The sequence below is a fragment of the Mus pahari genome, chromosome 6 (genome assembly GCF_900095145.1).
Source record: "Mus pahari chromosome 6, PAHARI_EIJ_v1.1, whole genome shotgun sequence".
Lineage (NCBI taxonomy): Eukaryota > Metazoa > Chordata > Mammalia > Rodentia > Muridae > Mus > Mus pahari.
This window is the reverse complement of record NC_034595.1, coordinates 11306811-11321733: the sequence shown is the minus strand read 5'-3', so window position 1 is coordinate 11321733 and position 14923 is coordinate 11306811.

The following is a 14923-nucleotide window of genomic DNA, read 5'->3' as shown; positions in this document are numbered from 1 at the left end:
CCTGCTGAGCCATCTCACCAGCCCCTCTGTAGCTCTCTTAATCTCTCCCAGGATGCTGGTATAGATTAGACAGCAGTGTGCTTGCCTAGAATGCATGAAGCCCTGGGTTCAACCCAATTACCACCTAACCAGACCTGTTGATACATACTTGCAATCCCAGCATTCAAGGGATGGAGACAGGAGGATCAAAAACTCAGGGTCATTTTTTGGCTACACAGTGAGTTCAAGACCAGCCTAGGATATAGGATACTCTGTCATGGAAGAAACTATCACTCCCACCTCAGCAAAAAGCATGCAGAAATCCAATACATAATCCTCCCTCTAAAATAAGATGTTTAAAAATACATGGGTGAATTAGAAATCAAACTCAGGTACGCTCACAATGGATTACAAAGGATGGGACCTGAACCTTGACCCTGAGAGCTGGAAGACTCGTAAATAAACGGCAAAGTCTCATATTCTTTGTGGGGGAAGGAGGAAGGCAGGGATGGAGAGGAGAGAGGCAAAGAGTGATGGAGAGAGGGAGGGGAAAGGAATATGAAGACCCAGACAACATTGCCATGAGCAAGTTTCTAGGGGCACCAGATGGAGGCTAGAAAATGCCACACACTAAAATGGGGACAAGGACTCCATGCAACCTGACCTTTAACACATTTATACAAAAGTATGGATTGGCGGTGGTGGAAAGATGGTTCGATGGTTTAAAAGCACTGACTGCTCTCCCAGAGGACCAAGAATCAATTCCCAGTTCTTACATGGAGACCCACAACTCTGTGACTCCGGTCTCGGGGGATCTGATGCCCTCTTCTGGCCTCTATGGGTACAGCTGGCATATGCAGGCAAAACACCCATACACATAAAACAAATAGTCATTTATAAGTGCATAGGCACTGGTATTAAAATAACTAGAATAGTTTTTATATGTATAAATAGCTATTTGATGCATGTCTATGTGCACATATATGTCTATAGATGTATAAATAAATAGAGCAGCTGTTTTTAATCTGTGGGTCATGGCCCCCACAAGGGTCACTTATCAGCTATTTACATTATGATTCATAACAGTAGCAAAATTACAATTATGAATTAACAATGGTAATTTTATGGTCGTGGGTCGTGGGTCGTGGGTCGTGGGTCACCACTGCATGTTAACGGGCTGTGGCATTAGGAAGAATGAGAACCACCCCAGGCTAGGAGAATACATAAAAAGTTTGAACAAAGAACTAGCGACCAGAGCTAAGAAAGGTTTCTTTTTATTGTTTAACTTCTTGTAACATGTGTTATTTTTTTCATGTACTCATTTAGCTTTTCACACACCTGCAAAACACCCTCAAATAATTCTATATCTACTTAGGTAAGTGAAGACATTATGTTCTGTAGACCTCACACTCCTGTCGTGACGACTTTGAATGAGACAAAACACATGGGGTGCTCTCTACATGGTGAGTTCTGCACAGACGCAGATTGTTTTTATAATAATTCATCTGTTAAAGTAACAAACACGGGTCCTGTCTCCTCGTTGCATCTTGATTGGCAGGTGTTGGTAGCACAGTAAGAATCCCACGCCAGGAGCATCCCGGCCCGTTTGGGAGAGGTCCAACTAGCGGTTCAGAGGGCCAGGCATGGTGGTTAAACACTGGACCCTCTCTCTCTCAGGCAGGCTCCATGTCTACTTAAGACTGTGAAAGCTACAGGCCTGGGCAATCTCCATTCTTGGGTGACTTTTTTGGTAACTGAAACATAATAATTAGCTAAGCCAGGATCAGAGATTTCTTCTTACAAAAGAGAAAATCTAATTTGGAGTCATTCTCCTGCTACTCTGAAAAGTACATGACCTGCTTCATCACGTGGATTCTTTTTGTACGATTTCAGCTTGTCCAATCTGAACCACTGCTTTCTGCAAGGCTCACCTGTAGATATACTTACCTGTTCTAGAATCTTCTTCCCACTTAACAGGGAAAAATAGCAGGGTAAGTTTCTGTACTGAAAGCATAACTAGCTCGTCCAATTTGGTCCTGCAGACTGTTTCATTCTGATTTGTTTTATAAATAGTTATTCAACAGCCATGAGGCAGCTGGCACCATTTCACCATTTAGTCTGCGTGTCAGAAGGGCACGAGTAATGGCTTTTGCTTTGTGCCAGGAAAGCAGATACCTTGTATACTAACTCTTTTTGTGATGAGAAGAACGGGCACTCTGGTGGAGACAGTGCCACACAGGAGTCGTTGCTGTCATCCATGTCACAAGATTACACATAGTCAGAGCTCCAGGCCCTAATTCAAATCTACCACTGTCAGCTGACTATGGCTGAGCGGTTCCAGGCCATGTTTCCTTGGTAAGTTAAGCCTAAACTAGAAATCTGTGCAGAGACAAAGTCTAGCATAGACTAAAAAGGAACCTTCTCGCCCGCCGGGGCTGCCCAGAACTCTGCCAGGCAGTTGCTCCGATGACATCAGGCAGTCATCTTACCAGCTGGCGACTGCAGGAGCCATGGGGACACTGACACCTTTCCATAGGCTTCAGCATCCTGCTGTGGCGTGCACAATAGCAGATGGGCAGTGGCGCTGTCCTATGGGTCCCAGAGGTAAAGAGATCAAGGCATCCCTCCCAAGCCTGGATGTAGGCTTCCAGGCAGAAGATTAGAGGTGGCAGGAAGGATAACAAGCTGTAAAGCATACCCTAGAGTTCCCAGGAGTGCCTCTGCACCCCTCCAGCTGAATGCTAATATGTTAGATCTTACAGTGCAAGCTGGTTTGGGTTTGTTTCGAGGGTTAAATGATGCTGAGTCCCAAGGATGGGGTGGCATCTCTCAGCTTAAAGAGAGGGAAGTTCAGGGAATAAATGATTGGCAAAAATACACCCTGACGGTCAAGTGTACAGAAGCAAGCCTGGAAGATGAGGGACAGAATCCTAATTCTCTGACCCTGCTCTGCTGGGCTGCCCTCCCCATCATTCAGCTGAGTTGAGTTGCTGCAGGGGAGCCTATGATCAGATCTTTCGACCAGAGTCCATTGTTTACCCAGGCTAAGAGATGACAGCAGCACTCGAACATCAGATAGACATCAAGTACATCAGAAGAGAGAACTGGCCAACAGACAATCCTTGGGCTAGAAGGACTCAACACTGATTCTGCACACTCACTAGCCACCCACCTGCTCTGTCACCCCCAGCATCTGCAAACAGTGACTCTGCCCGTGAGTCACCTCCCCTCCGAGTCCTCCTGGGTTTTCTTTTGTGGTCATGTTCTTGTTTTTAAACTGGACCAGCCAAAGTTTCACAAAAAAATAATGTTTACAATTAATCCGTCGTTTTTTTTCTAGTGTTTGCTATGGGGGAAGCTCAGATCTCACAACAACCTAAACCACCCTTGCCTGGCATGAGAAGCCACGGGAGCACAGGAAAGCCAGCCCTATTTGGAAACCTTCCTAATAACTATGGGAACCTGTCAGATGCCCCGAGGCAGGGACAAGGGTTTAATTAAGTGCAGTGTCTGATGGCTCTGATTAGGGAACCGAGGACACAGGAACCAGGTGCCATTCAAGCTTCGATCTACCCCCTCTTATGAAGGCTCAATGAGGGTCTCTTTTAACTACAACAAACAGAGGGCTGTAATTATACAATGTCACACAGCAGCTAGGCATGTTATTTGGGATTTCATATTTTCCTGGAGAGTTCCACAGCCTAGAAAATGAAGAGCCTCCCCACTTGAGTAGTGGCTGTGTATTTAAAGTACTTGAGTCCCTGTAACATTCTATAACCCTAATTATACTCTTCGAGGCAAACAGAGAATTACCAGCCAAAACTCAGTGGTGTGTGCTTCACTGTGGGTGCCTTGTGTCGCCTCCTCACATGGACTGTGTGGTTTAAACAGCAGAAATTTATTCTTTTACAGTTTGGGGGAGCTAGAGGTTCCGTCCGGATCAAAGATGTGGCAATATTGGCTCCTTCCAAGCCCAGTGAGAGAAATCCGTCCCATGCCCTCCTCCCTGACTAGGATGGTCCTCCCTGACTGGGATGGTTTCTCTTGGCTTACACATGCACCATCACTCCACCTCTGTCTTCATCTTTACATTTACCTCCATACATACTCATGCAAATGTCCCCTTCATGAACCATGTCTTGGCTTAAGACTTACTTTAAAGACCTCATCTTGACTTTTCCATCTCCAAAGATTGTGTTTCTAAGGTCATGGTCCCAGGGAGTGGGAGTTAAGATTTCAGTGTCGTTTGAAGTAACTCGGTTCAACCCACATGGTGCTGGTTCTGATTAAATCTTAGGCCCATGTTCCCCGTTAGGACTGGAACTTCTGTGGTTAGTTGGCCTGGGGTTGCAGAGTAGATGCTGAGCTAAGTCCGTCTGTCAATCCTCCCAGCACTCCTCACCCCACCCCTCCTCCCTGCCCCCATCTCAGTGACTGAGTGTTCAACTTCTTCTGGTTTGAAATTAACTAAACTGGGAGAAAGCTCACCTTAATTCATCCCCTCCTGCCCCCATGAGCATGTGTTAGAGATTTATTTAACTCGTTAATGAGAGAACCAGCAAGATGTTATGGTCAGATCCAAAGAGCACCTCGTGAGCATGCCTATCAGAATAATCTGGAATGCTGAAATGAATGCACAAATAAATGCAGGACAGTCGGTACCCAAGGTACAATAAGCAACTATATCTCCACTGCGCAAAACTCATTTGCATCTCTATGGGTCAGGACCATCAGTTTTCAACAAATTACAGGTAAAATACAAATAAATAAACAAACAGAAAAATAAAATAAAATAGCTCAAAGCCAATGAAAGTGGGGATGAGCCAGCAGAGCGCACAGTCTTCCCAACTGCTCAGATGCTGCTGCGCCGCGACAGGAGCTAACCTCTCTCAGGTTTCAGAAACTATCAAGAAAATGTCTGTGGGGCCAGTGAGGTAGCCCAGTGCATCAAGATGCTTGTCACTTAGCCTGACATCTGAGTTTAATTCCCAGAATCCACAAGGAAGGAGAGACTAACACCTGCAAACTGTCATCTGGCCTCCATACATCTGCTACAGTGCCTTTGAGGTGGGAGGGGGCAATGTGTGTGTGACGGGCGGTGAGGGGTGTTGTATGTGTGTATGGTATGTGGGGGGGAGGGTATGGGAGGTGTTGCGGGGAGGAAGGGGAGGAAGAGTGTAGTATGTGGGTGTGGGGGGGTCTGGGAGATGGGGGTGTGGGTATGTGGATGTGACACACAATAAATAAATAACAAGTTTTTTGGAAGTATCCCCTCTGAGCTGGGCATGCTGGTCTCACCAGTAATCCAACTCTTAAAAGGCTGAGGAAGAAGGATCTCATGTCTAAGACCAGTGTGGGCCAACAAAGCAAGTTTCTGTCTCTAACAATAGTAATGAAGCAAACGTGATCCCTTCCTCAACTCTGCCCTGCTGCCCACAAGGCCCCAGACCTGGAAGACAGCACAGGCCTCCTCGGGCGCTTGCTGTGAAGCTTTCGTGGCACTCAGGCTTTCCTGTTCATGCATCCTTTGCCTGCTGTTCTGCTGATCAGGGCTCCTCCCCCTCTGCTCTCCCCCTCCCCCCTCTCCCTCTCCCTCTCCCTTGCTTTTCCCCTTCCCTTCCTCCCTCACTACCCCCTCCCCCTCCGGACTCCACTCTCTTCTATCCTTCAGGATAGGACTTGGCCCATTCCCAGCTGGGCAGGTTTCTAGGGCCACTTCAGGCCTAGAAGTTCACCGGCCCCAACGGCAACTTTTTTTCTGTCCTCTCTGAAGCATCCGCCATTCACCTTGACCCCTAAGCTGAAAACTGACTCGAGTCCTGAATTGTTCTCTTTCCTCCGCTTATAACTATTGCTCAAGCTTCCGTACCCTCAAACATCAGCATGACTGTGAGGGTAAAGGGACAAGATGACAACAGGATCTTCCACCCATGATGTAGAACCCCAAGCCCCACCCCCAAGCCCCACCCTCATGCCCCAACCCCACTCATAACACAGCCCCCCCCTTGGAAACTTCCCTCAACCAATAATAGGCAATGACTAGTCTCTATAGGGACAAAAAGTCTCATGTGTCTCTTTAATTTAGAACGTGTTGAAGGGCTATAGGGCCTCAGAGATCGTGTGGGGTCAGAAGTGTCTGTGGCCACTACCTGACAGCGTAGCCTCTCCTTCCCGGTCCTGTCTCTTTGACTCCACAACCAGGTGTTTTCAAGGCACTACCCAATAGAGTTCTTGCATACTACCAGCCTTAGTGTCTCCAGGTCTCTACCTTTAGGAACTCAATCCTGCAATGATAAGAGAATCCGAGGATGTAATAGGGCTCCAATGTATTCAACAGATTATGTGGCCTTCATCTCTCGGCATCTCCCAGGCCTTGGTTTTCTAAAGCCTACAAGGAGTGTGTCTGCCCCGATAGTCACCGCCTTCCTTTCAAGCAACAACATTCTCACAGTTTCAGAACAAGGAGCAGAATGATGGGTACCCAGAGAGGCAGAAACCAGCCCCATCACCGCCCCCATCACTGCCCAGGCTTCACAAATGCTCGCTCCGGTGTAGTTACAAGAGACAAGTGAGCCAGGCTTAGAATTCAGCTACAAAGAACAGGAGAGGGCCAGAGAGGGTGGCTCCTCCTCTGCTGGGCTTTAGCAATGGGCTAGGTGGGCGGGGTCATGCCCTGATTGACATGAGATTGTTTTCCCTCCAGTTGCTGCCAGACTCCTGACACTGGATAGCCCTGGGAAAGGCAGGCAGCCCAGTCTCATGTTCTCACTGGTCAGCATTGTCCTTGCCTATCCCTCTAGATCTCACACAAGAGCTGGGACTTATTCATCAGCAAGTCGGCAGTGCTCGGCTCAGGTAAGGCATTCCAGACACTGCCCAGTTCACTGCTCAGCAAGGCACAGAAACAAAGTCTTCTGCTCTTGACTAGCGTGCAGTGTGATACCTGGGTTGCCTTTGCTCAGTCCCTGCTTAAAGTGCAGAGCATCTCAGGGTCCATGTTGTCATGGGATGGCAACACCACACACACATACACTCACATGCTTGCATATGTGCACACAGGCGCACGTGTACACACCGCTTCCCACTGACACTCTTGCCCCTTCAATCCCCCAAAAACACAAGCAATACGAGTTTATAGAGAATGTGTTCATTGTGAGACTTTGGGTAAATTAAATGCTCCTAGACTCAACCTTTTCACCTGTAAAATGGGAATAAATGTTAGTGTGGGCACCACAGTTATTCTAAAAGGAAAACCCCAAATATCTTAGTCCCTTACCACAATAGGAGCTTGGGATGCTCCCACTAAATGGAAGCTGTCCCCTAAGTTTGCAGCTTCTACTAGCCCGTGCTTATCTGCCAAGATGGGGAGGAGAAAAGAGCATAAGGGGTCTAACATGGAAGGGTTGATTTAGCCAGGACTCCACAGTTGCAGCCAAAATAATAGCAGCAGTAATACCACGTACTCCAAAGAGGACCACACCTACTCCATCAAGGCCACACCTCCAAAGAGTGCCATTCCCTGGCCAAGCATAAGCAAATCACACTGACCAAAAGCAGCTGAAAGGAAAGAGTTCATTTCCTCTCACAGCTTCAGTCCATCCTTGATGGGAGTCAGGGCAGAAACTTAAGCAAGCACTGACTGAGGCAGGAGCCATGGAAACAGTGCTTACTGGCTTACTCTCTGAGACTTACTCGGCTTGCTTCAGTATACCGTCCAGGATGTACCCAGAGATGGTACCTCCACAGTAATCTGCACCCTCCCACATCATTAATCAAAAAACTGTCCCACAGGTTTGGGGGCACTTGGGAAGCAGAGGTGGATCTCTGTGAGTTCCAGTCCAACCTGGGTCCTTATCAAGTTCCAGGGCAGCCCCAGCTACCTAGTCAAACCTCGTCTCAAAAAAAGAAAGAAAGGAAAGAAGGAAGGAGGGAGGGAGGGAGCAGCCCCACAGACATCTCTACAAATGATCTGATGGTGGTGGGTTTTTTTTCCATTGAGGTTCTCTCTTCCCGGATGACTCTAGCTGTGTCTAGGCTTACAAAAAAAAAAAAAAAAAAAAAAAAAATCTGGGTTAGTATTTCCACGTGTGACACTGGAAGAAATCATAACCCAGTCCATAACAGCAACTTAGTATCAAGTAAACATTTTTAGAGTTGAAAGTGTAGAAAAACAAGGGGAATGGAATGAAGCAGTAACAGGATGGGCAGATCATGTAGATAACTCTGGCCCCGGGCTCTGCGGCTCCTCCAAATGTCGTGTCATTTGGTTGATTACACAGCATCAAAAATCCCATTTGTCCACCCCCTGACCACGCTCATGAGGAAGGTCATCGGCAAGCTTGTGTCGGGAACAAATTTTCCCGAATTCTCACTCGTGCTTGAAACATGGGTTTGATCAATGGTAACCAATATGGTTGGAGGCTGGGTGTGGTGGTACACGCCTTTAATCCCAGCACTTGGGAGGCAGAGGCAGGTGGATTTCTGAGTTCGAGGCCAGCCTGGACTACAGAGTGAGTTCCAGGACAGCCAGGACTACACAGAGAAACCCTGTCTCGAAAACACCACAAAATAAATAAATAAATAAATAAATAAATAAATAAATAAATAAATAAATAAATAAAATATGGTTGGTTGTTTTCCTAGAAACAGAGGGCTCATTTTGTTCATTTTAAGAAAGGTAATCTGCCAGTTCTCCTCATCTGAGCAACCACAGTTGGCCTGTCAGCCGATCCTTCAAACAAAATGGGTTCCACAAGAACAGGTCTCACCTTAAGACAGTAAGTGTGTGTGTGTGTGTGTGTGTGTGTGTGTGTGTGTGTGTGTGTGTGTGTGTGTGTGTGTGTTCAGATGCCTGTAGAGTCAGAAGAGAATGTCAGATCCTCTATTGCTGAGGTCCAGGCAGTGGTGAGCTGTCCCATGTGAGGGATGGGACCTGAACTTGGGTCCTTTGTGAGAACAGTGTGTACTCTTAACCACCAAGCCATCTCTCCAGTGCCCCTTAAGGGAACCCTTGAGTGAACCCAGTAAGTTTCTCTCTTCACACTGACTTTGTGGTAGTACAAGATGCATGAATGAAGCGTACAGTGTGGAGCCATGGCCTTGATCTCTGTGTTAGAGTTCTACAGAATGGTACACCGCTGTTTTTATGCCATCTGTGCACACGTCAGTTTCATTAAAAAGCCAAGTCATGCCCTAGTGTTTGTGAAGTGCTAGTGTCCCCTCAGAATTCAGATGTTGCAAACTGAATCTCTGATGTGATGATTAGGAGTTATTGCCTTGGCGGGGTCATCTGATTATGAGGGCAGGGCCTTCAACCATGGAATTAGTGCACTCACTGAAAGGACAGGAAAAGCGGCCTCAGAAAACTGCCTTCCCCTTCCATTGCCTGAGGATACCTGGAGCAAAAGCCATCTATGAACCAGGAAACACATCTTCTCCAGACTTCCCAGCAGCTAGAACTCTGAAGGTAAGTCTACACTGTGAGACGCCACCTAGGCTAGAGTAGTCACAACACACTATCACACTGTATTATGAAAATATTTTTGGCCTTAAATATCCTCTAAAGAGGGTTGTGGAAACACCCCAGGACCCTACAAGCACACACTAAAGAATTGTCACAGACCTTGCTGAAGATCCATTTTCTCCAGGATTACCACCTCCCAACACTTCTGCAGACGCAAGCCCAGAACTGGCATCTCTCCCACCTCCTACTTATACCTGGACTTTACCCACAGAGTCTGTCTATTCAGGGGCTTTGCTGTTTAGTCAAATGGCACACTGTAAATGCTTTGCATTTTTATCTTTTTAAAGACAAGGTTTGCTTAGTCCAGAGTGGTTTCTGCCTTAGCCACTTGGTATCAGGATGTGGCTGTGCCACCAGGCTGTCCAGCTAAAACATTCTCTCTTCTTTGGGCTCTTCCAGTTGATTAAAACAAATGAAGTCACTTAAAATTTTTTTCCTTTGTTTTTATTTTATGCATATGGATGTTTTGCCTGCATGTATGTCTCTGCACAATCTTCTTTAAAAAAAAAAGATTTACTTATTTATTTTAGGTATATGAGTACACTATAGCTGTACAGATGGTTGTGAGCCATCATGTGGTTGCTGGGAATTGAACTCAGGAACTTCAGAAGAGCATTCAGTGCTCTTAACCGCTGAGTCATCTCTCCAGCCTGCCCATGAGGTCATTTTTTTTTAAACTTTCTAGTCATCCAGAGACTGCATTACCATTTTGACTTATGCATCCTTCCAAGAAAAGTTCCTTAATTTCTTTTAAAGTCTTGCCTTTTCTGTTTCCATGTAGATTCTTAAGCAGTTCACTTTGAGCTGTACAGTGAAGTGTTCCACAGATACGAGATGCCACCTGTCACCTGCAGGTGATACACAAATAACGTATCCCATGGTTACCCCACAGACAAGGCAGCATACCTCAGAAAGAGCCTCCCACTCAGCGGGCAAGCATAGGCTGCCCAGGGTGTCTGGCGTCTGGTTTCCCACTGAGTCCTGGCAAGGCTTCAGGTCCCTATGGAGGCATGAAAAGACATCATTCTTGAAGTTTCAGATGAAACGTGTTCTTTCTTTTGCTCGGGGACAAGGCCCTTCCCTTCTCTGGAGCAGAAGGATACACAGGGTGTCCTTGTTCCCCTCAAGCAAGGCTCAGGTGGAAAAGAAATTTCTGCACAGTGATATGTTCAGCCTTTAACAGCTCTGAGGTGCAGCTGCACTGTGCCCAACAAACAAGAGTCTTCTCAGATAATCACCTCAGTGACCAGCGTTTTCGTCACAGTGGTCACAGGCAGTAGATAGAGTGTTACATTTCTTTCTTAGATACTTATTCATTAGGATGTGCTCTAAGAAGGTCAGATCCCTCCACTGTTAGTAAAGTGTTTTCCTTGAAAGTGCAAGGACCTGAGTTTGTTTGTTTGTTTCTTTGTTTTAAGATTTATTTATTTATATTTATTTATTATATGTACACTGTAGCTGTCTTCAGACATACCAAAAGAGGGTATCAGTTCTCATTACAGATGGTTGTGAGCCACCATGTGGTTGCTGGGATTTGAACACAGGACCTCTGGAAGAGCAGTCAGTGCTCTTAACCACTGAGCCATCTCTCCAGCCAGCAAAGACCTGAGTTTAATGACCAGAATCATAGTGACACACCTGTAACCCTGCCACTGGCAATGCAAAGAGAGCATAGCCAACTTGGGGAGTTCCAAGCCAATAAGAGGCTTTCTGTCAAAAATAAATAAATAATAAAGTGGCTAGCATCAGGGAAGTAGCACCCAAGATTGTCCTCTGGCCGCCACCTGCCTGCATGCATGCTCCCACACTACATGCACAGGCATGTACCCAAACATGTACACAAACACATGTACACACAACAAGGACAGGAGGATGCTTCCAGGTTGTCATTGAAGTTCAGAGACATGAGCGTTGACTCTGGAGCAGTGCTATGTGGAACCCACTGTACCGCCACCCAGTGACCATGTGACACCAAGCAGGCTGCTCAGTCCGTGGACACTGATTTGTCTCTGTTGTTTGTCAGTGCCCAATACAGGGCTGTGGACCTCACCCAAGACCATCTGTGCAAAGTTTGAGCACACTCAGCAACGCTGATGAGCATTTGTCTGTCCACCTCAAAAGCAAGTCCATGAAGCCCTGGCTAGTAGGTTAGCTTATCAGAATTTTGGGCTTGACTTGACTCTCTATTATTCTAAGAGGTTTTATAAATACCCCTTCACTCTTCATTTCTCCTCAGTTTACATTGAAACTGAACTGTGCAGAGCCCACCTCCACTCACAAGGCACACAACCACTGTAAGCATGATCTCGAGTCCACTTAAATGCAGTTCGAAGAGTGGAAACGCCTATAGGGACAGAAAGCAGATTCGTGGTTCTGGGGGTCTGGGATAAGGAGCACAGACAGTGACTGCTAATGAATATCCAGGGGTTTTGTTTGTTTTAGGGGGCAGGGTGGGGAGATGCTGAAACATTCTAGATCTAGATTAGATAGTAGTGGTGATTAAACAACCTTGTGTAGATGCTAATACCACTTGGCTATGCTCTCTGAAAGATGATTTTTATAGCATGTAACTCAGTTTTAAAGGAGTATTACAGGACCAGGGCATAGCTCAGCTGTTAAAGGCAAAAAGCTCATAACTAAATGTCAAAAGTTTGATTTCCAGCACCCACATCAAAACCTATCTCCAGCTTCTCTTTTTAAGATGGCTCAGTGGTTAAGGGAAATGGCTGAGAACCTGGATTGGGTTCTTAGCACCCATACTGTATTTCATGACCATCTACAGCTCAAATTCCAGGAATCCAATAGTGCCCTCTTCTGACATCTTTAGGCACCAGGCATGCGCACGGTGCATAGACAAACGTGCAGGCACAATGCTCATACTCATGAAATAATGTTAATAAATCATTTTCTAAATTTTAAGAGTATGACAAACTAGCCATGCATCATGGTGCACACCTTTAATCCAGCACTTGGGAGGCAGACACAGGTAGATCTCTGAGTTTGAGGCCAGCCTGGTCTACAGAGTGAGTTTGAGGGCAGGGCAGCTAAGGCTACACAGAGAAACTCTGTCTCAAAAAAAAAAAAAAAAAAGAAAGAAAGAAAGAAAGAAAGAAAGAAAGAAAGAAAGAAAGAAAAAGAAAAAGAAAAAACTAAAACCAAACAAATAAAATAAGAATATGACAAACTGAGATTCACAGGTGGCCATTTTCAAACCCAGGGGAAACTTCTAGAATGCAAGAACCGCACCAAAGAGAATGAATTTGGGAAAATGTAAAAGATATTTCAATTTATGTTCTCCAACTTATAACTTCCAGAATGTGAACATCTTATTGATGTGTCTAAAAAATGGCTTTCCCTTAACATAAGAGCATTGTCTATGTTGTGGGACGGTTTGGGAATTAAATGAAAGACCAAACTAATGTGCCCTTTTAATATATCCCATTAGCTAACTGATAGTACCATCCATCATCATCATCATCATCATCATCATCATCACTATTATTTTTCCATCTATTCCTTTTAATAGTTTTCTTATTTGACAATTATAGTACAGAGCTATCTAAAAACAAGTGAATGTCTCTTGTTTTTTGTGAGGATAACCTTAGAGAATTCTCTAAAGATATGGCTTGAAGGAAAGCCTGCCTTTAGAATACTGGGATGTCTACTGTGCCTCCGTGAAACACTTGAGCTGTACAGTAACTGCTTGGGGCGGGGCGGAGTAGTGGAGCTGTGCTAGGCTACGTAGCTGCAGAACTGTTTGCTCGGGGCACCCTCTTGTGGTAGCTTGGAGTAAATGCTTCTGCTCTGCCAGTACCAGACATTAACAGTTCAAGGTGTGACCCTTAGCGAGTTCCACATGTTAATCAGAATCTGCATCTTCTCTGCTCCCTGGAGACTTGTATGTGTGCTGAGTTTGATAAATGCTGGTTAAGAGTACATGGAAAATACATCACTGCTGGTGCAAAGCCATTTCTTGAGGGTCTGTCCTAGGACTGGAAACACTGCTATAGATACCCTTTCGATAGAGTTGTTTACTTAAAACTTTATAATAACAGATCTCGCGCTATGTGTGACTATCAGCTTTGCTAAAACGGGTGTTTCTGCTATGAGTTTGCTCTTTGATGGACAGAAAGATGTCATAGAAACCAAGAAACAGGGCTCATTTTTCACGTAATGACAGAGATGAAGAATCTAGCTCACTTCCAAGATCCCAGGACCACAGCCTGCACATTTGTATTTATATTTTTTTTAAAGATTTATTTATTTATTATATGTAAGTACACTGTAGCTGTCTTCAGACACATCAGAAGGGGGCATCAGATCTCTGGTTGTGAGCCACCATGTGGTTGCTGGGATTTGAACTCAGGACCTTCAGAAGAGCAGTGAGTGCTCTTAACCACTGAGCCATCTCTCCAACCCCGTATTTATATTCTTTTAAGCTAATTTTGTTTCAATGCTGGTAACTGAAACCTTTTCCATGTATCTCATTGTGTTCATTTTCTATGTTCTTCCAAAGACAGGGATACACTGTGCTTTAAATGTTGGTCTCTGGGGCTGCTCTTCCAGAGGTCCTGAGTTCAATTCCCAGCAACCACATGGTGGCTCACAACCATCTGTTAATGGGATCTGATGTCCTCTTCTGGTGTGTCTGAAGACAGTGACAGTGTACTCATATAAAATAAATAAATAAATAAATAAAATAAATAAGTCTTTATTTTAAAAAAAATGTTGGCCTCCAAGATTTTTAACAAAAATATTTCTTTTTGTACTGACTTAAACAAATAAATAAAGATTGATTTTTGGATGAGTGAATTATATCCCAATTTTTAAAATAATAATAAAAAGCAAAAACAAAACAAAGAGGGGGTGTAACAAGTTGAGAATCATAGGCCACTGCTTTAAGTCCAACAGAAAAAGTCCAAAGAATGTCTGGAATATCAGCACTCGGGAAGCTGAAGGAAACGTCTCAAGCTCAAATCCAGCCTGTACTACATAGATATGAGCTGCTGCCTAAAGACAGACAGGAGGGTACCTGGGGGAAGGCGAGTGACTGTCCTCTGACTGTCACATGTGTCATACACACACACTGTATATGTATATATGTATATGCATACATATACATAGTATAAAATTTCTTTAAAAAAATCAAACAATTTGGCTTCGTAGTTCTAAAACACTTAATACAAAACCGGCAAATGTACATTTTTTTTCTCAAGTTCGAATAGTATATTCAACAGTATACAACATGCTGAATGTCCCCAAAAGCCTTGTGCTCCAAAGACCTGGTCCCCAGATCATTTTGCTATTAAAAAGTTTTGGAACCTTTCAGAGACAGGGCCTGGCAGAAGAACACTAGGCCATTGGGAGATACTGAGAGCCCAGCCCCCGTGTCTCTTCACATTTCAATGTGTTGTGCTTTGA